The sequence below is a fragment of the Nyctereutes procyonoides genome, unplaced genomic scaffold, assembly GCF_905146905.1.
Source record: "Nyctereutes procyonoides isolate TBG_1078 unplaced genomic scaffold, NYPRO_anot_genome, whole genome shotgun sequence".
NCBI lineage: Eukaryota > Metazoa > Chordata > Mammalia > Carnivora > Canidae > Nyctereutes > Nyctereutes procyonoides.
In genome coordinates, this window is record NW_026575125.1 from 7409865 (window position 1) to 7424096 (window position 14232).

The window sequence follows — 14232 nt, forward strand, 5'->3', positions numbered from 1 at the left end:
CTTTCTTCTCCTCTCCCTCCCCCCTCCTCTAGAACATAAGCCCTATGAGAACATGAACTCTTGTGCTCTTCACCGAAGGGTCACCTGCCCCTGGCCCAGTTGAGGCACTCAAATGTTTTCTGAAAGAATGAATGAATGCAGATGAAACTTGGCGAAGGCCCTATGTTCAGCTAACTGCCTAGAGATCTTAACCCTGCCGTGCACAGTCTTGGCTCCGCATAGGGTTAACCAATAAATGGGACTTCTAGTGACCACAGACTTCAGAAGGTCCTAACCAACACTGACCACTTACCACCGCCCCCACCCCCAAGGTGCCACGTCTGAGACAAGTTTCTGCCTGGAGAGAGTTTTTATTACCTCCTCATAAAGCCCTGAATCATGTGGTTTACAGGGCAAGTGCTAATGCAGTCATAATTATATTGGTGCGAACACACTGTCATAGACATGCAGCAAACAGAGACACAGGCATTTAAGAGGAACCAGCTGCTCTCAACACAAGATCAACCGTCACAGAGAAACCGGTTAGCAGGCACACAGCTAAAGAATTTGAACCTAGTGACTGAAGGTGACACACCCTGTAACTCACAGCGTAGAAGGACAGTTCACATCAGCACCTCAGGGTAACCCCCTCACTACCCGGAGAGCAGTGCATTGGGGGGCAGTCTATAATTAAAGATAGGGATGCCGCCTTCTCCACTACGGTGACTGCTATTCATTTCTGTTTAATTAACTCGAGCACAAAATAAGTGCAAACTTCAGTCTGTGGGTGATTTCCTTTCTTTTCTCTTTGGAAGCGGATCAAGAAACAAGAAGGGACATGACTTCATTATAAATGCAGCACTTACCTAGGCTTTTTCCCCCCTTTTCATCTTTGAAATAACAGTTGATCCATTAAGAGACCTGAAGGTGAAAAATGTCAAACCTTTGACCTTTCCTTAGTTCACACACACATACCGAGCCAATGAAAGCATGCTCACCTACCCACTCCATCTCCCTACAATTAGTGCTTTCCATGGACTTGGGGATGATTCTAGAACAAAGTTCTTCAGCCTAGGCACTACTGATATCTTGGATCAGATAATTTTCTGTGGTAGGGGCTGCTGGGCTGTCCCATGCACTGCAGGATGTTGAGCAGCCTCCCTGGCCTCCACCCACTAGATGCCAGGAGCACCCACCCCCCTCAGCCGTAACAACCAAAGATGATACTACCAAATGTTCCCTGGAGGGCAGAACTACTCCAGGTTGAAAACCACCATTCCAGATACTATACCTCAAAAAACTAGAAGAAAAAAGACCAGCAACTGCTCTCTAATTCTCTCCTTCAACACATGCTAACACATTTCATTTCTTGTATACTCTAAACTTATAGATCCAGAATGCACACGTATTGCCCCTGTATCATTTGTTGCTGGTTTGAGTACAACGACCAGCACCACAGGGTAACCAACGCGCTACTCGGAGAGCGATACTTTTTGCTCAGCATCTTACTGAAATGCCATAAGGCCAGGGCTGCTCTTGTAGGAGGACTCCCTGGAACCCGGTGCAGAATTTTGTGCCTTCATCCAGAATTGGATGCCAAGATGACACTTTTTAAAAAACAACGAGGGCCTGTAAATGCCTCTGAAATTCAGCAATATTTGTAGTTGGTGGAAGGATCTTAAAACTGGTTTCAAACCAGACATTTAAAGATCATAATATTTGTACGAAGAGCTCTTTAAGGAGAAAGAAAAGAGCTGGTTTTGGTTTGCAACCAATGAAAAAACAAGTCGTTTATCTCTGCCTTTCGCTAAAATAACTAACCTCTCTTAATGACGATATATTTAGATTAACAACACAAAGAGCAGAACTAGTCCTGGTATGGGCCTTACAAGATTTTACAATTCTGAAAAGGCCATCAATCAGCATACAATCTATAAAGACAACCTAAAGAAAATGTGTTCCAACTGCCTCATGCCCTTGTCTTGGTTATAATCCAAGAGTAAATCCTCCACATCTAAATCTCGCTACCCATAAAACTCCTTATCTGCCTTTCCTCGGTAAAGGCCATCAACCAAATGTCTACATACTGTTTTTCCCATGGAGGAATGAGCTGCAAGTTCGCTCACCAAGAAGCAGCAAGTGGGAAGGAAGAGTAAGCAAGAAATCAAACATAAATCCTTGTCAGCCCTCTCTTGCAAAGCTGACATAAGTTTAGAAAAAGCTGTTCTTCAGGATTTTCACAAACTTTCTTCCTTCCCCAGGAATAATGTCTTCTAATTAAAAAAGTGCATTCTCAAGGCTGTTGACAATCACACATGGATTATTTCACAATGCACAGGAAGCTGCCCAGTGTAACACCCCTACTCCGTAGTCACAGTATCGTGTGATTTTGTTTGCTTTCATGATTTTCTTGTATGATATTTTATGGTTTTTGACTTAGCACCAGATGCACATTTGGCATGGATGGTATAATTTCTTTAAAAGGCTGTTTACAGATAGATGAAAAGTTGATTAGTGTTATTTTCAATCTTTTTTTTTCTGATGGGTTAGTGACTCGCTTTGTGCAAGCCCACATTTTTGTTTGGCTGAAGAGAAAAATATTTGACATAGTCCGTGTCAATCTAACTTGTGGTTTCACTTTAAGCCCTCTATGAGTAGCTTGCATCTTGTGATCTATTTAATACCTTGCCTTTCTTATTAACAAAACCCAAAGTAGGCCATGTTCAGGGTGATCAGCTGGAAAGAATGTGGCTCATCAGAGAGGGCGGGCGTGTACCCAGCATTCTTCTCTCAGAACAGTGGCTCACCACAAATGTGGAGGGTGAGGTATTTGGGAAGTCTGGGCCCTTTGTCTAACTTTTGATTAGGGGCCTTCTGAGCTTTTATTAAGTGCAATTTAAAACGCTCTTCCTTTCTATAGGTGTCCCACCAATGAATTCAACAGCTGCTTTTGTGTGTGTGTGTGTGTGTGTGTGTGTGTGTGTGTAGCGGGCGGCACGCTGGCATTTTGGACTCAGTCTCAGAGAAGGAGTCTAAATGCTTCCAAATAACCTTTGTGGAATTTCTAAAATAACTGATGATGAATAATGAGCATCTTGTAGTAGCAAGTCAAGGAAATGGATGATTTGAATACTACTTGAATAAAGAGTGCTGTTGTTTTCCCTTTCATCCCCCTGTCCAGGGAAGATATGTCTATCAGTAAACCCTCTTTGCCAGACTTGGGTTGTTTATTTTAAGGTGATCTCACATAAATTAATCCATTCAAACTATTACACAGTGAATGTCTTGTGGGCCAGGCAATTCTCTGTACTACGTCTTCTATTTTCAGATGTAAAATACTATTTAAAAGGTAACTAAGAAGTAGGGGGACAACAGGAGTCATATTGAGAACTGAACCTAATAAATCAAGCCTGCGCAGTGGAACATTCCCCTTCAGCTTGCCTAACCTCTCATGGTGCAATTCATGGGAACTGAACAGTCCATTTGTGGTCTTCAGAGCCAATATTGGTTCCCTTTAGCAGCAGCCATATTGACCATCAGGTACCGGAAGAGAAACCCTGCAATGAGTGCTACTGTCTGCATTATTTTATTCAGTCCTCCACTCACCTTATGAGGTAGGTACAATTTCTCCTGTCTTACTAAGAGGTTAAATACTTTTCCACAGTCCTGAAGCCAGCAAGGGGCTGAGGCAAGCCTTAAAGCCAGCTCCGTCTGAGCACGGTCAACTGGAAGTGTAAGTCGACGCCCTGAGGTGGAGAGCAGAGGGCTCCTGTTGTGAGAACATGGCGAATGGAACCACTCACAGCCCGCTGCCACGTCAGACGTTGCTTCACAGGACACTAAAGCATGAAGGGGCCTCACCGGTCGACATTAGTACTAGTTGCCGAGTACTGTTCCCATATGTTACTCCCTCTCTGAGACAAACACGCAGATCGACGGTTGACGCACTGCTATTCCTTAAATCATCTCAGCAGTATTGTCGGGTCCCTCCTCCTCCTGCTTCCTTCTCCAGCCTTTGCCCATGAGCCGTTCTCTATTCTGTCAGTTTTTTAAATGGACAGAGAGCAGGCATGGAGTGGGGGGCTGGCCTTTGAAGGCCCCTTCCAGTACAGTATGGGAGCTGCAAACTTGGGTACAGCTCCTGGAGCCCAGCTCCTGTTCCATGGTTATGGATGCCCGGCCTACAGGGGGCGTGGCACGGGGTTACATTTGCAACTGACTTTGCTGCTGGGGCCCGGACCTGCAGAATTCCCTACATGCTCCTTTTAGGGCAATTCCTCTCTGCGGCTCCCCTCTCCATAATGTGCCACGCAGGATCCCCCTCTCTGCTCTGATCCTCACTAGGTTCACATCTTTGCTTTGTCACCTTGCGTTAAAACACATCCAGACTAGTCTGTCTTAGCCACAGGACTTGGAGCCCCTCAAAAGCAGATATGCTGCTCATTATTTTGGATTGCCTACAGGTCCAGCAACCAGACCTGGCATGCCTTGATGCTCCCCTCCCCTATTTTGGTTTATAGCCTCTGAAAGTTCTCATCTGAATTCTTTACATTTCATTGATTCAAGTTTCTACCCAGCTTCAGAGCAGTAATTTACCACTTTGATTCCTCACTCCACTTTGCTTCTATTATTGATTGACTGTCCATTAGATTTCTAGGGCAAGCCAGGAAAGTAAAGAAGAAACACTGCAGACTTGGGAGTCACGAGCTAGCTATGTGGCAAAGGGTGTCCATAATCGTGCTGAGCTTGTCAGGGTCCTCATCTGTATTTCTAAGGAGAGTTGAAGGGGTCAGAAGGGAAAAAAGGGCAGAAAAGGAAGGAAGGAAAAGAAGAAAGTGGAAAAAAAGGAAAGAAAAGAAACAAGAAAGTTCAGTCTTGTGTGGTAGTTGCAGAAATTTGAGAGATTGTGTTTTTGTAAGCATCTGGCATTTAATAATCATTTATTCAATGGTAGCCAGCCATTTTCATGTTTCTAAGTGTGAATATTCTGGGGCCAAATGGAAGACATGCCACATATTGGAGCTAAGAGATGATGTATCTTTGTTTTTTTTTTTTTTTTTTTGTCACCATGATGGTATTTGTGGGTGGATTTTCTTACTGTTTTTGTTCAATCTAATTAGAGTTTTTATTTATAAAGTGAATTCACATTACATTTAGTTCTTAGTGGTGTTAGGATCAACCTTCAAAATATGTAATATTAGCAAGCAGCACTGAGTTGAGGTCATCAGATCTACCCTTTCACCCACCAGGCTGTCATTACTAATATTACTGTGATGTGGTCACCTCTACCTTGGTTTCTGCTCTTTAATTCAGAATTTTATTCATCCTTCTTTCTCCCCACCCTGTCAGGCAAATGTTAGTGAGAAATAATGAGCAAGGAGACCCAATATCCTCTAAACACACAATGTGCCCTCAAAAGATTGTTTTAAAGATAATTGTATTGAGTTTGGGAAAATGATCAATTATTGACCAGCATACAGACTACAACAAGGAACAAAAATACCATTAGAGCTTGTAGAAACCTTAGGTTTCTAATTGTGCATATAGGTCATGGCATGAAGGTAGCAGAAAAAAATCTTATGACAGTATAAGGTGAGAACTGAATCCCTTGGGTTATTTTATAAAAATGTCATGATTGGAAATCACCATTACCGAAAAGCATTCGTTATTGAGTTAATCAATACATGGTTCCAGTGAGATATCACAAAGACTATGACCATTTACATACTTCCAGAACTTCCAGGAAGTTTAGGGTGGGGTTGAGACACTAAACACTGATTAAAGTCTCATTCATAGCTGTGGGGAGGGGTAAAAAGATAGTAACATGCGGTGGGCACTTATACCCATCGTGTGGAGACCAACAGGCATTTTTCCCACATCCTCACAACTGTTAGGCAAAGCCAGTATTTTTATTCCCATATTTCCCAAAGGAGAAATTGAGACCTAAGGAAGTCAACAACTCTACTCAAGTCCAGACTCATTGGAAGTGGCTGATCCGGGATTTAAACTCCTTTTTGGCTCTAGAGGTCTTTTTGATTCACCAAGCATAACAGGTACCTAATCCTGCTGTCCTTCAAATCACTGTAAGTGCTATGGTGGGCCTTTTAAGATGGTCCCTCATGGCCCCCACCTCCTAGTATTCAGGAATTGGTATTTACCTCCCTTTAAGGAACTTGCTTCTAAAACAGAATATGGCAATGCCGATGGGATACCACTTCCATGACTGTTCAAAAAAAGACTGATCTCTATCTTGTTAGCAGATTCTCTCTCTAGCTGGCTTTGGTGAAGCAGGCTGGCATGTTAGAGAGGTCCATGTGGCAAGGAATTGAGTGAGGCCTCTGAGTAACTGCCAGAAAGGAAATAAAGTCCTCAAGCCAACAGCTCTTAGCAAACTGAATCCTGCCAATGATCTCATGACTGAGCTTGTAAGCATATTCTTCCCCAGTTGAGCCTCCAGATGAGATAGCTGCCTCAGTGGGCACCTTGATCACATCCTGTAAAAAGGCCCTGAGCAGGGGACCCAGCTAAGCTCTGCCTGGATTCCTGACCCATGAAACCTGTGTGATAAGAAATGTGTACTGTTTTAAGCCTCTAAGTTTTGGGGTAATTGTTTAGGCTGCAATAGATCAGTAATGCAAGAGCCTCAAAGAATGGCTTCATAACACCAATAGACTGGCCATATATAGCTACTGAAAACTAGCATCATTGTTTTCCGTGGTAGCTACTTGAGACCCACAGAAGACAATGATGCTAGTTTTCAATGTGACAGATGCCTCAACTCTTCCACTACAACATATCCAGAAACTAGGCTAAAAACAATACAGTAGACATTTGCCACCTGGGCCTAATACCTTTGTTTAACTTCTGTGTCAAAAACAGAAAGGAGGGGCACCTGGGTGGCTCAGTCAGTTAAGTGTCTGCCTTCGGCTCAGGTCATGATCCCAGGGTCCTGGAACTGAGTCCCATTTCTTCTGCTTCTCCTTCTCCCTCTGCCTCTCCCCCATTTGTGCTCCCTCTCTCTCTCTCTCTCTCTCTCTATCTCTCTCTCACTCAAATAAATGAATAAAAAGATAAGCAAACATAAAAATTCCAGAAAGGATGTAACCTTTAGGCACAGAAACAGCCAATGAATACATAGATGTAATAAATCCACATGAATGAACAAAGAACAAGTACATACTGAGTGACAGGAGTTTTAAAAATCACTTGATGTAGCCAGGCTGCAGTTAGAGAGAATTCCAACCTAAACTGAGATTTAAAACTAGAGAATGGCTGAGTCATCCCCTTAGGAATCATTTTGGTATCCTAGCTGGTTAGGCTAGCTCTGTGAGGCTTAGCTTCATCATCAGGGGATAGTCCCTTGGATTAGAACGTTTCCATCTTTTGCAGAGCTTCTATTTAAAATAAATAGATAGTCACCACTCAAATTCAAAAAAATGTCTGGCCCAATTACATATAGTAATATGAGAAATTATGTTATTTCCCCTGGCTTTAAAAATTAGTCAAAGCTCATTTGGAATTTTAAAAATTCCTCCTATTTGTTGGGTATTGTTTTTCTCTTCATTTACAGATTGGCCTTTATGTACCATATCAGCTCCTTTGTATGAATATCAGAAGTGACAATGTATGCCTGATGATTCCCATACTAATGGGAAACCAAAGCTCCAAATTTTATTAACAAAATGCAGACATTTATAACTTTCTGTACTGAGGTCAACACTTATTCATCATACTAAGCTATGTACGACCAGCACTACTTTTGAGTACTTAGTTCATGGCCTTGGGGTTAAGTAGCCCTGAGTTTGAATTCTAGCCAAACTTGCTTCCTAACTAGGTGGCTTCACATCCCTGACCCTTGGTTTTATAAACTGTAAGGGGAAATAGATATAAAGTCCTTGAGATAAAAGTTTCCATATAAATCAAATGACATAATATAAGTGAAATGTGTATATTGTGCTTGGCACCTAATACGTAGCTGTTACTATATTTGAGAGATTTTTTTCTTTGGTTTTATGCAATTTGAATATGATACAGCTAGGTATACACTTGTTGGTATTTTTTCTACTTTTGGTATTGATGTTATATGAACTTCCTGGATTTATGGCTTGGTTTCTGTCATTAATTTTGGAAAATTCTCTGCCATTATTACTTCAATTATTTTTTCTGCTCCTTTCTCTCTTTCTCCTTCTTCTGGTATTCCCAGGTATAATTATCTCACAGTCCTTGGATATTCTTTTGCGTTTTTGTTTTCATTCTTTTTTTTCTCTTTGCATTTCAGTTTGGGAAATTTCACTGGCATATCTTTCAGCTCACTGGCTTCTTTGGCTACAAAGAAGTCTCCTAATGAGCCCATCAAAGGCATTCTTCTTTTCTGTTACTGTATTTTTTATTTTCAGCATTTCCTTTTGATTTGTTTTACTTAGAATATCCATTTCTCTGCTCATTTTACCCATCTCTTCTTGCATGCTGTCCATTTTTTTTTCCATTAGGGCTATTAGCATATTAATTGTAGTTATCTCAAATTCCTAGTCTGATAGTTCCAAATTCTCTACCATAGCTGTGAGTGGTTATGATGCAGGGAATTCTTTTCCTATTTAAACTGAAAGAAAAATATTTTATTAGAATACTTACTTTTTTTTAAATTTTTATTTATTTATGATAGTCACACACACACAGAGAGAGAGAGAGGCAGAGACACAGGCAGAGGGAGAAGCAGGCTCCATGCACCGGAAGCCCGACGTGGGACTCGATCCCGGGTCTCCAGGATCGCGCCCTGGGCCAAAGGCAGGCGCCAAACCGCTGCGCTACCCAGGGATCCCTAGAATACTTACTTTTAAGAAATCGATTCTAGGAACTTCTTAAGAAAGTGACAAAACATAAAGAAAGGCAGTGACAAATGATATATTAGTTTTCTATTGCTGCATATAACAAAACAAATTTAGAGAATTAAAAAAACACTTTATTAGCTCACAGTTCTATAGGTTTAAAATCTGAACAGGCTCTACTGGGTTCTATGCTTGGGGTCTTACAAGGCTGAAATGAAAGTATTTTCTAGCCAGGGCTCTTTTCTGTAGGCTCTAGGAGAGAATTTACTTCTAAGATCGCTCAGATTGCTGGCCAATTTTAGTTACTTGTGGTTGTAGAACTAAGGTCCCTGCTTCCTTATTGGCCATCAGTGGAGAGTTGCTCAGCTCCCACAGGCTGCTCTTCCATCCTTGCACATGGATCCTTTCATCTTCAAAGCCAGGAATGGTGCATCAGATCTTTCTTGTGCTTCAAGTCTCTCTGTCTTCCCCCCTCTGCCACCAGCCAGAAAATGTTCTTTGCTTTAAGGCCTCACGGGACCAGATCATGCCCACCCAGATAATCTCCCTATTTTAAGGTCACTCGTGCCATATAACATAACATAGTCAGGGGAGTGATATAACATTTACAGCTTCCAGGGCTTAGGGAAGGATGTATATATAATTTTGCCTACCACAAATGGGTACCTAGAGGACTTTTAGGATGGGAGAAAGTCTGGAGAATTCAGCACACTAGAAACTGTTCTAAACACTAGGCCAATTCAGTCTGCAGAAAGGAAATGGGTAATAGGTTTTACATTTTTCAATAGCTGCATATAGAACAAATGGTACACATGTATTCATTCCACAAAAAAGATTAGTTATCTGTTATGTGCCAAAGTGTGCCTGAGATGTTGGAAAGGTAAAGATGAATAAGACCCACTCCAGCTCTCAGGGAGCTCACAACTTGTTGTCCTGAGAGTAGAAGCTGGCATGAAAACCTTTAAGATGTTCTTGTCTGATAGACTTCTCTAGGATGATCCTTTGTTCCTTCTCTCTACGATGAAACTATATATGATAAACATCAAATCCTCTTCCTGTGACGTCCATCTCTGTAGATCTTCTAGGACACCCTTCTCTGTGATGAACCTGTTTATGATGCAATCAGTCTGTAATGCCTCTCTCCCTACTGTCCCTCCTCCCTATAGTACCCCTTGCTACAGCGCTCCTCTTCACTACACCTGCCTCTATGAAGCCATAAGCTAACACGCCTGTTTTTAGGAATCTCCATTCTGAGAAGCCACTCTTTTTTTTTCAATTATTTTTTATTGTGGTAAAATATTCACAGCATAAAATTTAACCTTTAAACCATTTTAAGTGTGTCATTTAGTGGCATTAATAAGTACATTAACATCATTGTATAATCATCACCACTATCTATTTCTGGAAGTTTTTCATCCTCCCAAATGGAAACTCTGTATACGTTAAACAAGAACTCCTCATTTCCCCCTTCTCCTCCCTGCCAGGCCCTGATAACCTCTATTCTCCTTTCTATTTTTTTTTCATTTTATTCTAGAATTCTATTATGCTGCTCTTTGCTTCCTCTGCCCCTCAGCTTTATTGAGGTACAGCTGAAAAATAAAATTATATGTATTTAAAGTATACAACATGATGAATTTTTCTATGTATACATTGTGAAATGGTTACCATGCTCATGTTAAGTGACACATTCATCACCTTATACAGTGATCTTTTCTGTGTGTGTGGCGAGGATATTTAAGATTTACTCTATTAGCAAATTTTAAGTATACAATGCAGGATTATTAACTATAGTCACAAAGTAGATTAGATACTCAGAAATTACTATCTTATAACCAAAAGTATGTACTGTTAAATCAATCTCTCCATTGCCACCACTCCCAGGCCCTGGCAACCATCATTCTACTCTCTGTTTCTATTGAGTTAAACTGTTAGATTCCACATACAAGTGATACCATGAAGTATTCTTCTTTCTCTGTCTGGCTTACTTCACTTAGAATAATATCCTCCAGATTCACCCATTTTGTGAATTGTAGGATTTCCTTCATTTTTATGGTTGAAAAATATCCCACTATGTCTATCTATCATCTATCTATCTATCTATCTATCTATCTATCTATCTATCTATATCTATCATCTATCTATCTATCTGTCATCTATCCATCACTACATATAGTCACATTTTCTTTATTCATTCATCAACAGGCACTTAGGCTGCTTCTGTATCTTGGCTATTGTGAATAATACAGCAATGAACAAAGGAGATACTGCTTTCGGGGTGTCTGGGTGGCTAGTTGGTTAAGCATCTGCCTTCGGCCCAGGTCATGATTCTAGGGTCCTGTTATCCAACCCTATGTCTGGCTCCCTGCTCATCAGGGAGTCTGCTTCTCCCTCTCCCTCTGTCTCCTCCTCCCTGCTCATGCTTTGTCTTTCTCTCTCTCTCTCCCTCTCAAATAAATAAATAAAATATTTTTTTAAGGAGATACTGTTTTCATTTCCTTTGGATGTATATCCAGAAGTAGAATTACTGGATCATATAGTAGTTGTATTTTTAACTTTTTGAGAAAAAATTATATTATTTTCCATAATAGCTGTACCAATTTACATTCCCACCAACACTGAACAAGGATTCCCCTTTTTCCACACCCTCACCAACATTCATTAATTCATTATCTCTTACTTTTTTTTTAAATTTTTATTTATTTATGATAGTCACACAGAGAGAGAGAGGCAGAGACACAGGCAGAGGGAGAAGCAGGCTCCATGCACCGGGAGCCCGACGTGGGACTCGATCCCAGGTCTCCAGGATCGCGCCCTGGGCCAAAGGCAGGCACCAAACCGCTGCGCCACCCAGGGATCCCTCTCTTACTTTTTTTAAAAAGATTTTATTTATTTATTCATGAGAGACACACAGAGAGAGAGACAGAGGCAGAGGGAGAAGCAGGCTCCATGCAGGTAGCCTGACGTGGGACTCGATCTCTGGTCTCCAGGATCACACCCTGGGCTGAAGGCGGCGCTAAACTGCTGAGCCACCCGGACTGCCCTATCTCTTATCTTTTTGCCAGTCTCTTATCACAGCCATTTTAAAGGTGTGAGGTAATAATTCACTGTAGTTTTGATTTGCACTTCCCTATTAGTGAGGTTGAGCACCTTTTCAAATACTCATTGGCCATTTCTATGTCTTCTTTGGAAAAACATCTATTCAGCTGTTTTGACCAGTTTCTAACCGTATTATTTTGCTATTTAGTTGTATGAGTTTCTTACATATTTTGGAAATTAACCTCTTATCAGATTTATGGTTTGCAAATATTTTCTTCCATTCTCAGGTTTCCTTTCATTTTTTCGATTATTTCCTTTCCTGTGCAGAAGCTTTTCATTTAATGTTGTCCTACTTGTTGATTTTTGCTTTTGTTTCCTCTCTTTTCCGTGTGATATCCAAAAAAATCATTATCAAGACTAATGTCAAGGAACTTTTTTCCCTATGTTTTCTTCTAGGAGTTTTACAGTTTCTTTTTTGAAGATTTTACTTATTTATTCATGAGAGACATAGGCAGAGGGAGAAGCAGACTCCCTGAGGGGAGCACAATGAGGGACTCGATCCTGGGACCCTGAGATCATGACCTGAGCCGAAGGCAGACGCTTAATCATTGAACCACCCAGGTGCCCCAAGTTTTTAGTTTTAGATTTTACATTTAAGTCTTTCATCCATTGAGAGTTAATTTTTGTGACTGGTGTAAGATAGGGATCCAGTTTCATTCTTTTGCGTGTGGCTATTCGGTTTTCTCAACATCATTTATTAAAGAAACTGTCCTTTCCTGACTGTGAATTCTTGGTGCCCTTGTCAAAGATTAGTGATTAGTTGACCGGATATATGTGGGTTTGTTCCTGGACTCTCTAGCCTGTTCTGTTGGTCTGTGTGGCTATTTTTATGCTGGTACCATATTGTTTGGGCGACTATAGTTTTACAGGATAGTTTGAAAACAGGGAATAAGTAAGATGTCTTCAGCTCTGTTTTCTTTCTCAAGTTCCATTGACCTTTTCTATTGTTTTTCTAGTTTCTACTTCATTTATTTCTGCTCTGATCTTTGTTATTTCCTTCCTTCTGCTAACTTTGGACTTAGTTTGTTTTTCCTTTTCTAGTTCCTTGTGGTGTCAAGTTAGGTTTTTAATTTTAGATCTTTTTTCTTTTTCTTTTTTAAAAGATTTTATTTATTTATTCATGAGACAGAGAGAGAGAGAGGCAGAGACACAGGCAGAAGGAGAAGCAGGCTCCATGCACAGAGCCTGATGTGGGACTCGATCCTGGGACTCCAGGATCACACCCTGGGCCTAAGGCAGGCGATTAACTGCTGAGCCACCCAGGCATCCCTAGATCTTTTTTCTTAATGTCAGCATTTATTGTTGTAAACTTCCCCCTTATAACTGTTTTTGCTGCATCTTATAAGTTTTGATATATTGTGTTTTCATTTCATCTTTTGATGTCCCTTTTGATTTCTTCTGTGACCCACTGGTTGTTCTGGAGGATGTTGTTTATTTCTACATTACTTGTGAATTTTCCAGCTTTCCTCCTGTTATTATTGATTCTTAGTTTCATGTCATTGTGATCAGAAAAGATACTTGATGTGATCTCAATCTTTTAAAATTTGGTAAGAATTGTTTTGTGACTTAACATAATGGTTTATCCTGGAGAATGTGTGCACTTGAAAAAGAATGTGTATTACACTGTCATGACATGGAATGTTCTATATATTTCTGTTAGGAGCATTTGGTCTAAAGTGTAGTTCCAAAGTATGCCCATTATTTCCTTAGTGATTTTCTGTGATCACTAAGATCACTTAGTGATGACCTATCCATTGTTGCTCAGTTACCTGAGCAGAATCTATTGGCTGCCTCTGTACCTATCTCACTGTAAAATTGATGCTATTGTCTGTTCTGTTCCTTCTCCAGGGAGCTTCTCTAACACCTCCCCAGTCCTCCCCTCCCAGTAATGGAGATTCTGGTGCCTGGGTAATCGTGGATTTCTGTTGGACATTTGAATGTGACAAACAAGCCAGCATTACATGGGAAATACTACAGGTGGAATGTGCACGTTTCCAGGGGCGAGCATTGTCAGTCGAGATGGTTGCAATGATTTCCTTCCTGCCAAAAATAAACATGTGAAACTGCAAAAAAAGCGGGGGGGCACGTGGCTCAGTTAGTTGAGTGTTTGACTCCTGGTTTCTGCTCGGGTCACGATCTCAGGTGTCAGGGTAGTGAGAGAGAGCCACTGCTGGGCTCCTCGCTCAGTGAGGAATCTGCTTGGGATTCTCTCTCTCTTCCCCTTTCCCTTTGCCCCTCCCCCTGCTTGTGTGCATGTGCTATCTCAAAATAAATAAAATCTTAAAAGAAGAGTACTAAAGTCTCCCAATTTTATTGCATTGCTGCCTTCGGA

General features: G+C 41.0%; 1 protein-coding gene across 2 annotated transcripts in view; it reads right to left on the reverse strand.

The window, feature by feature from the left end:
- Window positions 1–14232, reverse strand: part of MID1 (midline 1) — a 344420-nt gene that overhangs the window by 308254 nt on the left and 21934 nt on the right. The gene's annotated exons all lie outside the window — the stretch shown is intronic.